This window comes from Temnothorax nylanderi, unplaced genomic scaffold (assembly GCF_030848795.1).
Source record: "Temnothorax nylanderi isolate EJ_2023f unplaced genomic scaffold, tnyl_v1.0 TNYL_tig0015_pilon, whole genome shotgun sequence".
Classification (NCBI taxonomy): domain Eukaryota; kingdom Metazoa; phylum Arthropoda; class Insecta; order Hymenoptera; family Formicidae; genus Temnothorax; species Temnothorax nylanderi.
In genome coordinates this window covers 2,014,534-2,027,137 of record NW_027249077.1, presented here as the reverse complement: position 1 = coordinate 2,027,137, position 12,604 = coordinate 2,014,534, and the positions used below count along the sequence as shown (strand labels likewise).

The 12,604-nt window shown below is 37.0% G+C and overlaps 2 long non-coding RNA genes across 3 annotated transcripts in view; one reads left to right on the top strand and one right to left on the bottom strand.

The window, feature by feature from the left end:
- Positions 1-1,430: 1,430 nt before the first annotated feature.
- Positions 1,431-3,364, bottom strand: LOC139768344 (uncharacterized). The gene is made up of 4 exons (XR_011717336.1): positions 2,680-3,364; positions 2,243-2,595; positions 1,659-2,145; positions 1,431-1,588 (listed from the first exon to the last, which is right to left on the bottom strand). It is a non-coding gene; the product is annotated as an uncharacterized lncRNA (long non-coding RNA).
- A 1,366-nt stretch (positions 3,365-4,730) lies between these two features.
- LOC139768345 (uncharacterized) overlaps positions 4,731-12,604 on the top strand; it is a 107,996-nt gene continuing 100,122 nt past the window's right edge. The window contains exon 1 of one of the 2 annotated variants that reach the window (XR_011717337.1): positions 4,731-12,577. This is a non-coding gene — a long non-coding RNA (uncharacterized lncRNA). The remainder of the gene's footprint in view (positions 12,578-12,604) is intronic. The other variant, XR_011717338.1, reaches the window with a different exon arrangement.

The following is a 12,604-nucleotide window of genomic DNA, read 5'->3' as shown; positions in this document are numbered from 1 at the left end:
TTATCCGGAAATTTATGTAAAAATCAATGAAAATTAAATATGTACTATAGGTATTTTACGTAAATAAATGGCATTTTGAATGTACTCCAATAAAAATAATGGAAATATTTTTATATGAGTAAAATACCAATACAATATTTTGATATTAATAACATATGATTTCTAAAATGTTGGAAAAATCTAGGAATAAATGACGCGCGCATTGTTGTGTTTCAGTTGTATATTAATAAATTCCGCGCAACTTGAACTCGTATGTGATTTAACAAATAATTTGACGTGATGCCGAGTGACACCGAAACCCGAATAACTGCATCGGTTAATCCATATGATATTAACTTCAATTAGCCTCTCTCGGCACCAGTCGCAAGTGCCAGCGACACGATAAAATCAAGTTTAATTCTTCCGTTGAAACGCGCATTATGGAAATCTCACTGGCTGCTCGGCGAAAGTAGTCGACAATCTTTCCATACTTTTGCCGTTGGCGCGTAATTTTCCGGTAGATACTAGCAACGATGTAAATCGTGTGAATTGGCGGAAGTTATGCCGACGTTTATTACGTCAGCAAAATTATAATTCTTCAATAAAACTGCGTTACGTTCTAACATATATGTATATGTTTTATAATATGGTTTATATACGTAATTACATTTATTAATTATAATATACACATACACACACACAACTAAGATAGCAAAGTTTTTAAAAGTCGATTTACTTTATTTATTTAGTTTTTGTGTGTATAAATATTGTTTGATGCAATTTATACTTTTTAAAATAGAATATGCCAGAAATATTCAGAATAGCTTTGACGTTTGAACTTTTCAACTAAAGTGACGCAGTGTAATCAATATGGCATATTTTCTATAGGTATACTGTAGATGTGATATTTCGTATTTATAAATTGTATGGTGTTGATACATTTTTGCACGAAATATTGGGCATGAGTTTCGACAGCACTGACAGATGTCCGATAAGATGATAATTGGTCACGGCCCTATACGTGTGATATCTTTTTCTCGACGTAATCATACGAAGTGCAAATTGCAAATATCACTTATGCGAATCCAAAAAGCTGTACTGCGAATGCACGTGTTTCAAGATAATGCGATATTGGATATATGTATCAATTATTTATTTATGTGCATAATGCGTACAGTATATATCGATTAATAAAGATAGGTAATCCAAGTCCTGGTAAAATATCGTTAAAATATTGATGCCGTCAAATGTTGCATTTTTTTCGCTTTTTGTTACGCAATAAGATATCGGAAAGTATTATTACATTGAAAAAGTATTAAGCATTAACATGGATATATACAACATATAATATATTAATTATTATGTATAAAAACTCTTATCTCTAAATTAACATAGAATAATTACTAATAATAGTAATATAGAGAAAAATTGTATTTCTTACCAATATGCAGTCGCAGATCGGAGTGTCTTTTAGGACAATTTTGGCATCAATTTTTTTTTGTGCTGTACATATTAATGCAAGCTCCCTTGTCACTAATTTTTTGATTATATTTGTGACACTTTTACTAATATTTAATTGTCGATCGACAAAAAAATATAAGAAAGCCTTCTAAACATTAAAAAATATATAGAAAAAATGTATAGAAAAAGTAATAAAATTAAAAGTAACAAAAACTTACAAAATCGTGACGGCAAATGTCGTTGGTTTTTAACATTTCTTGAAATGCATTTAATCGTCTTTTGTACCCATTGGAAAGCAGATATTATATTTATCAGTAAATTATTGATTATTATTTGCGCCAACGCCGTCTTTAATCACTCCGGATGCTTCGAGCAAGTCTTTCATTTCACGTTGGTTCTTCACTATTTACGTTTAGCGCCGTACTGCATGGTGTGAGATTGGAAGGTCTAATGGCACAAATGATCCGACAGATTTGTTAGTATTCACATATGTGATTTGGAAAGGTACATGAACATTATTCTCCGCATCACCCATATAGTGAAACCATTTCAAAGGAGTACATCTACTTGCACCCCATTCTCCGCACATTAAATCCAATGCTAACTGCCCCGTACTCGGCACTGACACCTTATTGCACGAGTTAAACGTGCCGTCAAGATATTTATTTGTTATATATACACCTATCCCGTTAATATATTCTACACCTGGAAAGAGATTCAAAATAGTAAAATACGTATCAAAATGTTATAAACATAAAATATTAAATCTTAAACATATTAAATGATGAAATATAATAATTACCATTTGCTTCGCCTTTCTCCGTAATGTTGATAAATTTGCTTTGGTTAACAGCGCATGTAAAATCGCAAAAATGTTTCACTAAATTATCTAAGCAACTAGGGCATCTTTTTAGAAAATTTGACGCAAGCTTGATATTTGAGTCTAACGTAGCAAGCTGAGTTGTATCGCAGCAGGTATTAATTCCTTTGCCATCATCCACCAACAAATGTGGACAATGCTTAGCCAACAATTTTTGTCCTTCAGAATTCAATGGCTTCGGTGGTCCATCGTAAGGACAATACTTTTTTGTGCATAGCTGCATCCGTGTAACATACTCCGTACCATATACAATGATCATTTTCTTGACTGACAACCTGTAATTTTGCATACATATATAAGGTGAGAGAAGTAAGCACGGAAAATCGCAGTCATGCAGTATTTACAATAGAAGTACTTACCTTTGAATCTATCAATAACAGGTGGAGATACACCCCAAGGTTTAATAGCTTGTGAACTTCTTTGTCTATCTTTTGATATTTCCGCGAACTCGGGATGCCCTAGGTACGTTAGGCCCAAATTCCGTCTCTCGGCAGTCTCGGCGGCGAAGAAAGCGCGACGGGGATCCGTTTCCGCGACCCGGCACACGTCACCCGAGCGAGGGGGAGGCAGTCTTCCGTTCCCCGAGAAGAACGCGCGTGGCGCACGCGGTATGCGGCACGCGGTCGCGCGGACAAAGCAGATGCGCAACACCTACGTGCCGCCGTGTCCGCGTGCACGTTCCGACGCGCGGCACCTACGTCGCCCGGTCGTCGCGACAATCGCGCGCGGGGTCGCCGATGACGCCGCGAGTCCGCTCGGCCCGGCTACGTATCCTCGCGCGCGCGGAAGCGGTCTGAACGGCGCCGCGGATCACGCGGGGGGAAAGAGCGACTACTCACGACGCGGGCGGCGGTCGTCGGAGCCGTCGCGTCGGAGGGCACCAAGGAAAGGAACTGCGCGGATCACTTCCCCCTTTCCCCTGCGGCCTCAACTCAACTCACGCGCGAAACGAAATGCGAACAATGCAACAATGGCTTCTTAACCACTAACCATAACCACTATTACATGGCAGATGGCACGCGAGACGTGAGATAGAGACGCTGTCGTCGCCCGCGGCTAAGCGCCGAAATGATAGCGTCGAATAACTTTATGAAATGTTGAATAATTTTACATTTTACTTAGATATTATTTAATAATATTACTTATGTTAAATATGACTATTATGATCCTGCCTCACTGGCCGGGCGCTAGCTAGCCCCCGGCTGGATTTCCCATCTTGGCACCCCCGCACAATTCTGTCTAGCGCCTAGATGAAATACTAGGCAGCGCCTGGCTAGATTTCCGATACGGGCGTGCCACGACATTCCCCACGGGGCCCAAAATAGAAACTTGGATCGCCCAGACACATTTCCACCCGGGCATGGGTATTAGCTGATTTAAATCGTAAAGATTAATTTTTAAGTATTTAAATAGTTTAGATGTTTTTATAATAAAATACATGCGCAAACGGTGACATTTTATTCTATAAATTTTTATTTTTATTTTAATTTTTAGAAAAGATTTAAAGTTTTTCTTTGTCATACATCTATGAATGTAATAAAAAAATGTGCGGATACTTAAAAAATTCGATACAAGTCGAATGGGTACCCTGATATTAGATTATGAAGTATCGATAAGTTGAATTTAAACATAATAAAAAAATTGGTAAATGATAAGACATATATTTTAAAATACTTCTATATAAAATTTTTCAGAATCTATTATCGGGTTCGACTCGTCTCGAATTGAGTTGGTACCCCGGAATTATTTGTACCCGCATATATTAAAGAAGATGAAGGCGCATGTATTTCATTATTCTTAAATGTACTCGTTTGTAATCACTCTTTTCCATATAAAACAACTGTTCTATCCATGTATTTTTTAATAGAAAGTTATATGTATCTTGTAATAATGGGAGAATATTATATTTTCTTGCACGAATTTTGATTTCGCATATTACAATATGATAAATATCGATTAAAATAAATATTCGGGAATTGTATAATTATATTGTTAAAAAACGGTAAATGTTATTGACTCGCTGCTGAAATCACTACTATCGGAAGCAGCCCGGGAGATACAAAATTTAATTTCCTCCTGCAGCGGGAGCGCCGATATTTGACGGATCGCTTAACTATCCTTCGCAGGTCGATCTTAAGGAGAGTGATAAGAAGCAAGACTCAGGTCGCTCGTCACCATAAAGATCGTTCTTTTTTGCGTTGGTTGCTAACCAGCGTGCCACTCGGCGAAGGGGCCTTGATCTGGCCAAATTGTTGAGTTTGTTATCCTTCCTTAAACGTGGCAAAAACGGTCATTGTCGCAATTTCTTCACTAAGAAAAAAATATTTAGATCCAAAAAAATATTTATTTAGATTGCTGTCAATAGCTTATTTACTTAATATAATACACATATTTTTTTAGAATTAAATTTTTTAATTTAAATTAAGTAAAAATATCTAATTCTAAATAAATATGTGTATTATTAATGCAGATTAACGTTGATCTTGGTTTAACTTACCTTTTATCTTTCTCTAATTTTAAAAACTAGAGAAAGATAAAAAGTAAGTTAAACCGCGATTAAAGTTAATCTACATTGGTAGAAATGGACATAAGAGACACGTACGTAAACGCTTGATGCTTCTGAAGTTATATTCATTATCGCGTAAAATAAAAATAAGTATGGAGGACTTGCATTGTGTATCAGTGATATATTATAGAAATTACGAATATCACAATTAGGTATCGCAAGTATTGTGGATCGATTTATTGCCAAATGTTCGATCGTGATTTATCTTATTTGATCATTGGCTTAACTCGAAGTTTTGCTTGAATTTTCGCGCAATAATATTTACTACAAAATTCTTTTTTCCAAAATATCGTCAAACATGCCAGTATTGGAAATATTTTTTTCCATGATTGAAGAAGGGTAATTGTAAATTTGTTTAATAATTTTCTGAGTGCGGTTGCTTGCGTTACGTAAAATTTTGTAAGTTACATAATTTTAAATTTATAATTGATAATAAATATTGCATAACTATAGATGTCATTTATCAATACTCTTGAGTTATATTGCTATAAATTACGGATGATGTGTTAATATAGATACACATTTCCAACGTTTTTGTGTAATCCGGAATTAATAAGATATTTTATATGTACACAATTTTATCTTATACTACCTATGTAATTTTGTATTGTTATATTGTTTTTTTACATGTATTAGATTTTGGCATAGACTTGTGTAAAAAATAGGAATTGTATAAAAAAAGTAAAAACAAAAAATATAAAGCTTATATCTAGGGAAATGAGGACCGCTGATTGGAATCGGCGGGGGTGGTGGAGGGCCTTTACAGGTCCCATTTTTATCGGATGAAAGTTTGGCTATAAAATTGAAAGTGTAACTTAATTTTTTAAGAAAAATCTAGGCCAAGTTTAGCCAAAGTACATTTAATTGCAACGATGTCCGGTAAAAATGGGTCCTTTTCTCTCGGTATAAAGTTTTATAAAACACAGTAATAAAATTATAATATTAACAAGTTGGTAACATGTAATGTAATATAATATAATTAAATTAATGAAAGAGATGCCCCCGGAAAAAAGGGAGGCGTCTCATTATTTTCAGCATTTATTATCAGCCTTTATTTTCAGCCTTTATTTTCAGCTTTTATTTTCAGCCTTTGGATTATCATTCAAAGAAATAAGAGAAAACAAATTCAAGAGAAAAAATTTGAAAAATGTACTTTACATACACTATTGGGTTGGGAGATGCAAGATCGAAGAAAAAATTGTGAAAAAAGGGTTAAGAAGAATTTATTGACAAGATGATAAAGAAACGACATAATAATGATAAAAGAACGAAGTTTCAAGAGATAAAGAACAAAATGAACAAATAAAGTATAAGCAACGTCAAGAAACAAGAAATAACAGTATCGACGATGGAAATTACGTAAGAAAAATTATGAAGATTTTGTTGACGAGGAATCGAAGTAAGAAAGAAAAACAACGATAGAAACGGACGGAACGTACAAACGAGATACAAGCAGCATCAACAAAAATCAAGCAGCATCGACGATGGACATAGAGGAAGAAAAATTTTGAAGAATTATTGATATAGGGTCAAAATGAGCAGAAAGAATAAAGGGGAAGAAAGAGAATTGCATTGTCATTGCTAAAAAGGATGAACAAGAATCTTTCGCCGATACATTGCGATAAAGAAGACAACGCAGGTAGTGATAGAAGAATGAAGATCGAAGAAAGAAATGGTGGAACAAGAAGAATTAAAGAGAAAATTAACGAAGAAGGATTACAGAAGAAAAACAGAAACGGCGATATAAAAAAAAAGCAAAGTAAATTACATAAAAAAAAAATTACAGTTGAATAATTAAAAAATTTGTCGAGAAAGAATTAAATAAAGCAGAAAGCATAACACCAGAGGCAGAAAAATCGTAGAAAGACATGAAAAGGAATCAGGAGGAATTTGTCGGCGAAGCGTCGCGATAGAGGAGACAATACAACGATAGAGGAACGAAGATCGAAGAAAGAAATGGAATAAGAAGAAAGAGAAGATTGTTGAAGGAAGATCAAGGAAGCGAGGAAGAAATCTCCATGCAAAAAGGATAAATAGAAAATTAAATAAAAGAAGTATTGAAGATGGAAATTGCGATGGAGAAATTACGAAAAGTAATTGTTCAGGAAGAATCGAAGAGGGCAGAAAGAATATAACAAAAGAAGAAAGATCGTAGAAAGACATAAAAAGGAATCAAGAGGAATACGTCGATGAAGCATCGCGATAGAGGAAACAACGCAACGATAGAAGAACGAAGACCGAAGAAAGGAATGGAACAAGAAGAAAGAAAAGCTTATCAAAGAAAAATCAAGAAAGGAGGACTTACGAAAAATTTCCCGAAGAAGAATTTAAAAAATAACGGCGGAGAAAGAGGATAACAGGAGGAGGACATGACCAACGAGAGCAACGAGACAATGTAAGAGGAGAAACAAAGAACGAAAGTGAAAGGAGTATTGAAGACGGAAATTGCGATGGAAACATGACAAAACATTACGTTTGTCGAGGAAAAATTAAAATAACGACGGAGAAAGAGGATTGACAAGAAGAACATTGTTAAAAAGGAATAAAAAGGAACATCTCAACGAAACATCGTGATAGAGGACACAATGTAAAGACGAACAAAGACTGAAAAGAAAATGACGAAGAAAAGAGAAGTTTATCAAAGGAGGATCGAAGAAGAGGAAAAGGAACGTCGCATTTTCGGGATTGCCGCTCGAAATCGTTGCATTTTCGAACATTTAAAATCGTCGCATTTTCGGGAGTGCCGTTTGAAGTCGTCGGCTTATCTGGAATTCCGTCGCGCGATTTTAATAATTAGCACATAACTGCGTCAATTTCCACGTTCTCAGACGTGACGGCTGTCTCGTGCGTGGTCCTTGAGCGGAAAGGTGCCGGGATCGCATAACAAGAACTGCCCAGATCATTTGACTTCACTGTGCGTGGAAGGGTGGCTACCAGACGTGTCGGTGGCGAGGGGAGATGATCCTCATTGTAGAGAGCTCGCTTTCTACTTTTCGAGGATCTCTCTTCTCTCTGTCGAACACTATTCAACTGGCCACGCGGGGCTAAGTCCTTAATCGGGCAAATCGAGTCAGTTGTCCGGCTCTGAACGCGTCGAGATAACGCGGTTATCGCGGGCGATTTTTCCACGGACAATATCGGTCGTTACTTCACGTTTTCAAGACCGAAGAAAGGAATAGAACAAGAAGAAAGAGAAGCTTGTCAAAAGAGTATCAAGGAAGGAAAGAAGAATTGAAAAAATAACGACGGAGAAAGAGGATTACAAGAGGATATCAATAAAAAGGAATGAAGTGGAATATCTCGAAGAAGCATCGCAATAGTGGAGACCGTTTAATGATAGAAGAACGAAGAATGATGAAAAAATGGAGCGAGAAGAAAGAGGTTTATCGAAAAATGATCAAGAAGGAACAGAAGAAACGGCCATGTAAAAAGAATAAATGAAGGACCAACATAAATGAAGTATTGAAGATGGAAATTGCGGTAAAGAAATTACGAAAAATAATTGTTCAGGAAGAATCGAAGAGGGCAGAAAGAATATAACAAAAGAAGAGAGATCGTAGAAAGACATAAAAAGGAATCAAGAGGAATACGTCGGTGAAGCATCGCGATAGAGGAAACAACGCAACGATAGAAGAACGAAGACCGAAGAAAGGAATGGAACAAGAAGAAAGAAAAGCTTATCAAAGAAAAATCAAGAAAGGAGGACTTACGAAAAATTTCCCGAAGAAGAATTAAAAAAATAACGGCGGAGAAAGAGGATAACAGGAGGAGGACATGACCAACGAGAGCAACGAGACAATGTAAGAGGAGAAACAAAGAACCAAAGTGAAAGGAGTATTGAAGACGGAAATTGCGATGGAAACATGACAAAACATTACGTTTGTCGGAGGAAAAATTAAAATAATGACGGAGAAAGAGGATTGACAAGAAGAACATTGTTAAAAGGGAATAAAGAGGAACATCTCAACGAAGCATCGTGATAGAGGACACGATGCAAAGACGAACAAAGACTGAAGAAAGAAAATGACGTAAGAAGAAAAGAGAAATTTATCGAAGGAGGATCGAAGAAGAGGAAAAGGAACGTCGCATTTTCAGGATTGCCGCTCGAAATCGTTGCATTTTCGAACATTTAAAATCGTCGCATTTTCGGGAGTGCCGTTCGACGTCGTCGGTTTATCCGGAATTCCGTCGCGCGATTTTAATAATTAGCACATAACTGCGTCAATTTCCACGTTCTCAGACGCGACGGCTGTCTCGTGCGTGGTCCTTGAGCGGAAAGGTGCCGGGATCGCATAACAAGAACTGCCCAGATCATTTGACTTCACTGTGCGTGGAAGGGTGGCTACCAGACGTGTCGGTGGCGAGGGGAGATGATCCACATTGTAGAGAGCTCGCTTTCTACTTTTCGAGGATCTCTCTTCTCTCTGTCGAACACTATTCAACTGGCCACGCGGGGCTAAGTCCTTAATCGGGCAAATCGAGTCAGTTGTCCGGCTCTGAACGCGTCGAGATAACGCGGTTATTGCGGAAATAATCGGGCGTTAATTCGCGTTTCGGGATCGTCTCATAAAATATCGGTTATTTTAAAGAATTGAAAAAAATAACAATGGAGAAAAAGGATTAGAGGACGATATCGTTAAAAAGGAATGAAAAGAAATATCGCGAGAGAAAAGAGACAATGTAATGATAGAAGAACGAAGACCAAAGAAAAAATGGAGCGAGAAGAAAGAGGTTTATCGAAAGATGATCAAGAAAGAACAGAAGAAACGGCCATGTAAAAAGAATAAACGAAGAACCAACATAAAGGAAGTATTGCAGATGGAAATTGCAGTAGAGAAATTACGAAAAGTAATTGGATTCAGGAAGAATCGAAGAGGGCAGAAAGAATATAACAAAAGAAGAGAGATCGTAGAAAGACATAAAAAGGAATCAAGAGGAATACGTCGGTGAAGCATCGCGATAGAGGAGACAACGCAACGATAGCAGAACGAAGAGCGAAGAAAGAAATGGAACAAAAAGAAAGAAAAGCTTATCAAAGGAAATCAAGGAAGGAGGACTTACGAAAAATTTCCCGAAGAAGAATTAAAAAAATTACGGCGGAGAATGAGGAAAACAGGAGGAGGACATCGTTAAAAAGGAAGACATGGAATATCTCGACGAAGCATCGCGATAGAAGAGACAATGTAATGATAGAAAAACGAGGACTGAAGAAAAAATGGAGCGAGAAGGAAAGAGCGATTTATCGAAAGATGATCAAGAAAGAACAGAAGAAATGGCCATATAAAAAGGATAAACGGAGGACTAAGATAAAGGAAGTATTGAAGATGGAAATTGTGGTAAATAAATTATGAGAACTTTGTCCAGGAAAAATCGAAGATGGCAGAGAGAATAACGATCCGGAAGAAGAAGGATCGTGAAAAGACGTTAAAAAAAAGAATCAAGAGGAATCTTTCAGGGAGACATCGCGACAGAAAGAACAATGCAACGATTGAAGAACGAAGACCGAAGAAAAGAATGGAACAAGAAGATAGAAAAGTTTATCCAAGGAAAATCGAGGAAAAAGAAAAGAAACGAAGCAATGTAAGAGGATAAACAAAGAACCAAAGTGAAAGGAGTATCGAAGACGAAAATTACGATGGAACCATGACAAAACATTACGTTTGTCGAGGAAAAATTAAAATAACGACGGAGAAAGAGGATTGACAAGAAGAACATCGTTAAAAAGGAATAAAGAGGAACATCTCAATGAAACATCGTGATAGAGGACACAATGCAAAGACGAACAAAGACTGAAGAAAGAAAATGACGTAAGAAGAAAAGAGAAATTTATCGAAGGAGGATCGAAGAAGAGGAAAAGGAACGTCGCATTTTCAGGATTGCCGCTCGAAATCGTTGCTTTTTCGAACATTTAAAATCGTCGCATTTTCGGGAGTGCCGTTCGACGTCGTCGGCTTATCCGGAATTCCGTCGCGCGATTTTAATAATTAGCACATAACTGCGTCAATTTCCACGTTCTCAGACGTGACGGCTGTCTCGTGCGTGGTCCTTGAGCGGAAAGGTGCCGGGATCGCATAACAAGAACTGCCCAGATCATTTGACTTCACTGTGCGTGGAAGGGTGGCTACCAGACGTGTCGGTGGCGAGGGGAGATGATCCACATTGTAGAGAGCTCGCTTTCTACTTTTCGAGGATCTCTCTTCTCTCTGTCGAACACTATTCAACTGGCCACGCGGGGCTAAGTCCTTAATCGAGCAAATCGAGTCAGTTGTCCGGCTCTGAACGCGTCGAGATAACGCGGTTATCGCGGGCGATTTTTCCATGGACAATATCGGTCGTTACTTCACGTTTTCAAGACCGAAGAAAGGAATAAAACAAGAAGAAAGAGAAACTTGTCAAAAGAGTATCAAGGATGGAAAGAAGAATTGAAAAAATAACGACGGAGAAAGAGGATTATATGAGGATATTGTTAAAAAGGAATGAAGTACATTGCGACAAATAAGACAACGCAGATAACGATACAAGAACGAAGATAGAAGAAAGAAATAGAACAAGAAGAAAGAGAAGTTTGTCGAAAAAGGATCAAGAAAAAAAAGAAGGAATGACCATGCAAAAAGGATCGCGATAGAGGATACAACGCAACGATAGAAGACCGAAGACCGAAGAAAGGAATAGAACAAAAAGAAGAGAAGCTTGTCAAGGGAGCATCAAGGAAGGGAAAAAAAACTGCCATGTGAAAAGAATAAACGAAAAATCAAGGTGAAAAGAAGATAGAATTATAGATATTGAAGATAGAAATTGCAGCGGAGGATTTACGAAACGTTTACCGAATAAGAATTGAAAAAATAACGGAGAAAGAGGATTATATGAGGATATTGTTAAAAAGGAATGAAGTGGAATATCTCGAAGAAGGATCGTAATAGTGGAGACAATTTAATGATGGAAGAACGAAGACCGAAGAAAAAATGGAGCGTGAAGGAAAGAGAAGTTTATCGAAGAAGGATCAAGGAAGAAAAGAAGGAACGATCATGTAAAAATGGTAAATGGACGACCAAAGTGAAAGAAGTATTGAAGATAGAAATTGCTTAACTTACGAACAGTTTGTTTAGGAAGAATCAAATAAAGCAAAAAGGATAACACCAGAAGAAAGATCGTAGTAAGAGAGACATGAAAAGAAATCAAGAGAAATCTGTTGGTGAAGCATCACGATAAAGGAGACAGCGAAACGAAAGAAGAACGAAGACCGAAGAAAAGAATAAAACAAGAAGAAAGAAAATCAAGAAAGAAAAGAAGAGACGGCCATGTAAAAAGGGTAAACGGAGGACCAAGATAAAAGAAGTATTGAAGATGGATTTGCAGCGGAAAAGTTACGAAAAGTTTGTCGAGGAAAAATTGGAAAAATAATGACTGAGAAAGAGGATTATAGAAAAACATAGTTACAAATGAATGAAGAAGAATATCTCGACGAAACATCGCGAAAAGGAGACAATGCAGCGATAGAAGAACGAAGACTAAAGAAGGAAAATAAAGTAAAAGGGAAAGAGAAGTTTATTGAAGGAGGATCGAGGAAAAGGAAAAGAAACGTTGCATTTTCGGGAGTGCCATTCGAAGACGACAGATTTTTAGAAATACCACCACGCGATTCTCGGAGGAGTTCTACGGAATTAACAACCGGAACAGTTTGAGAAAAAGTGGTGAGTATAATTGATTTTTATATATTA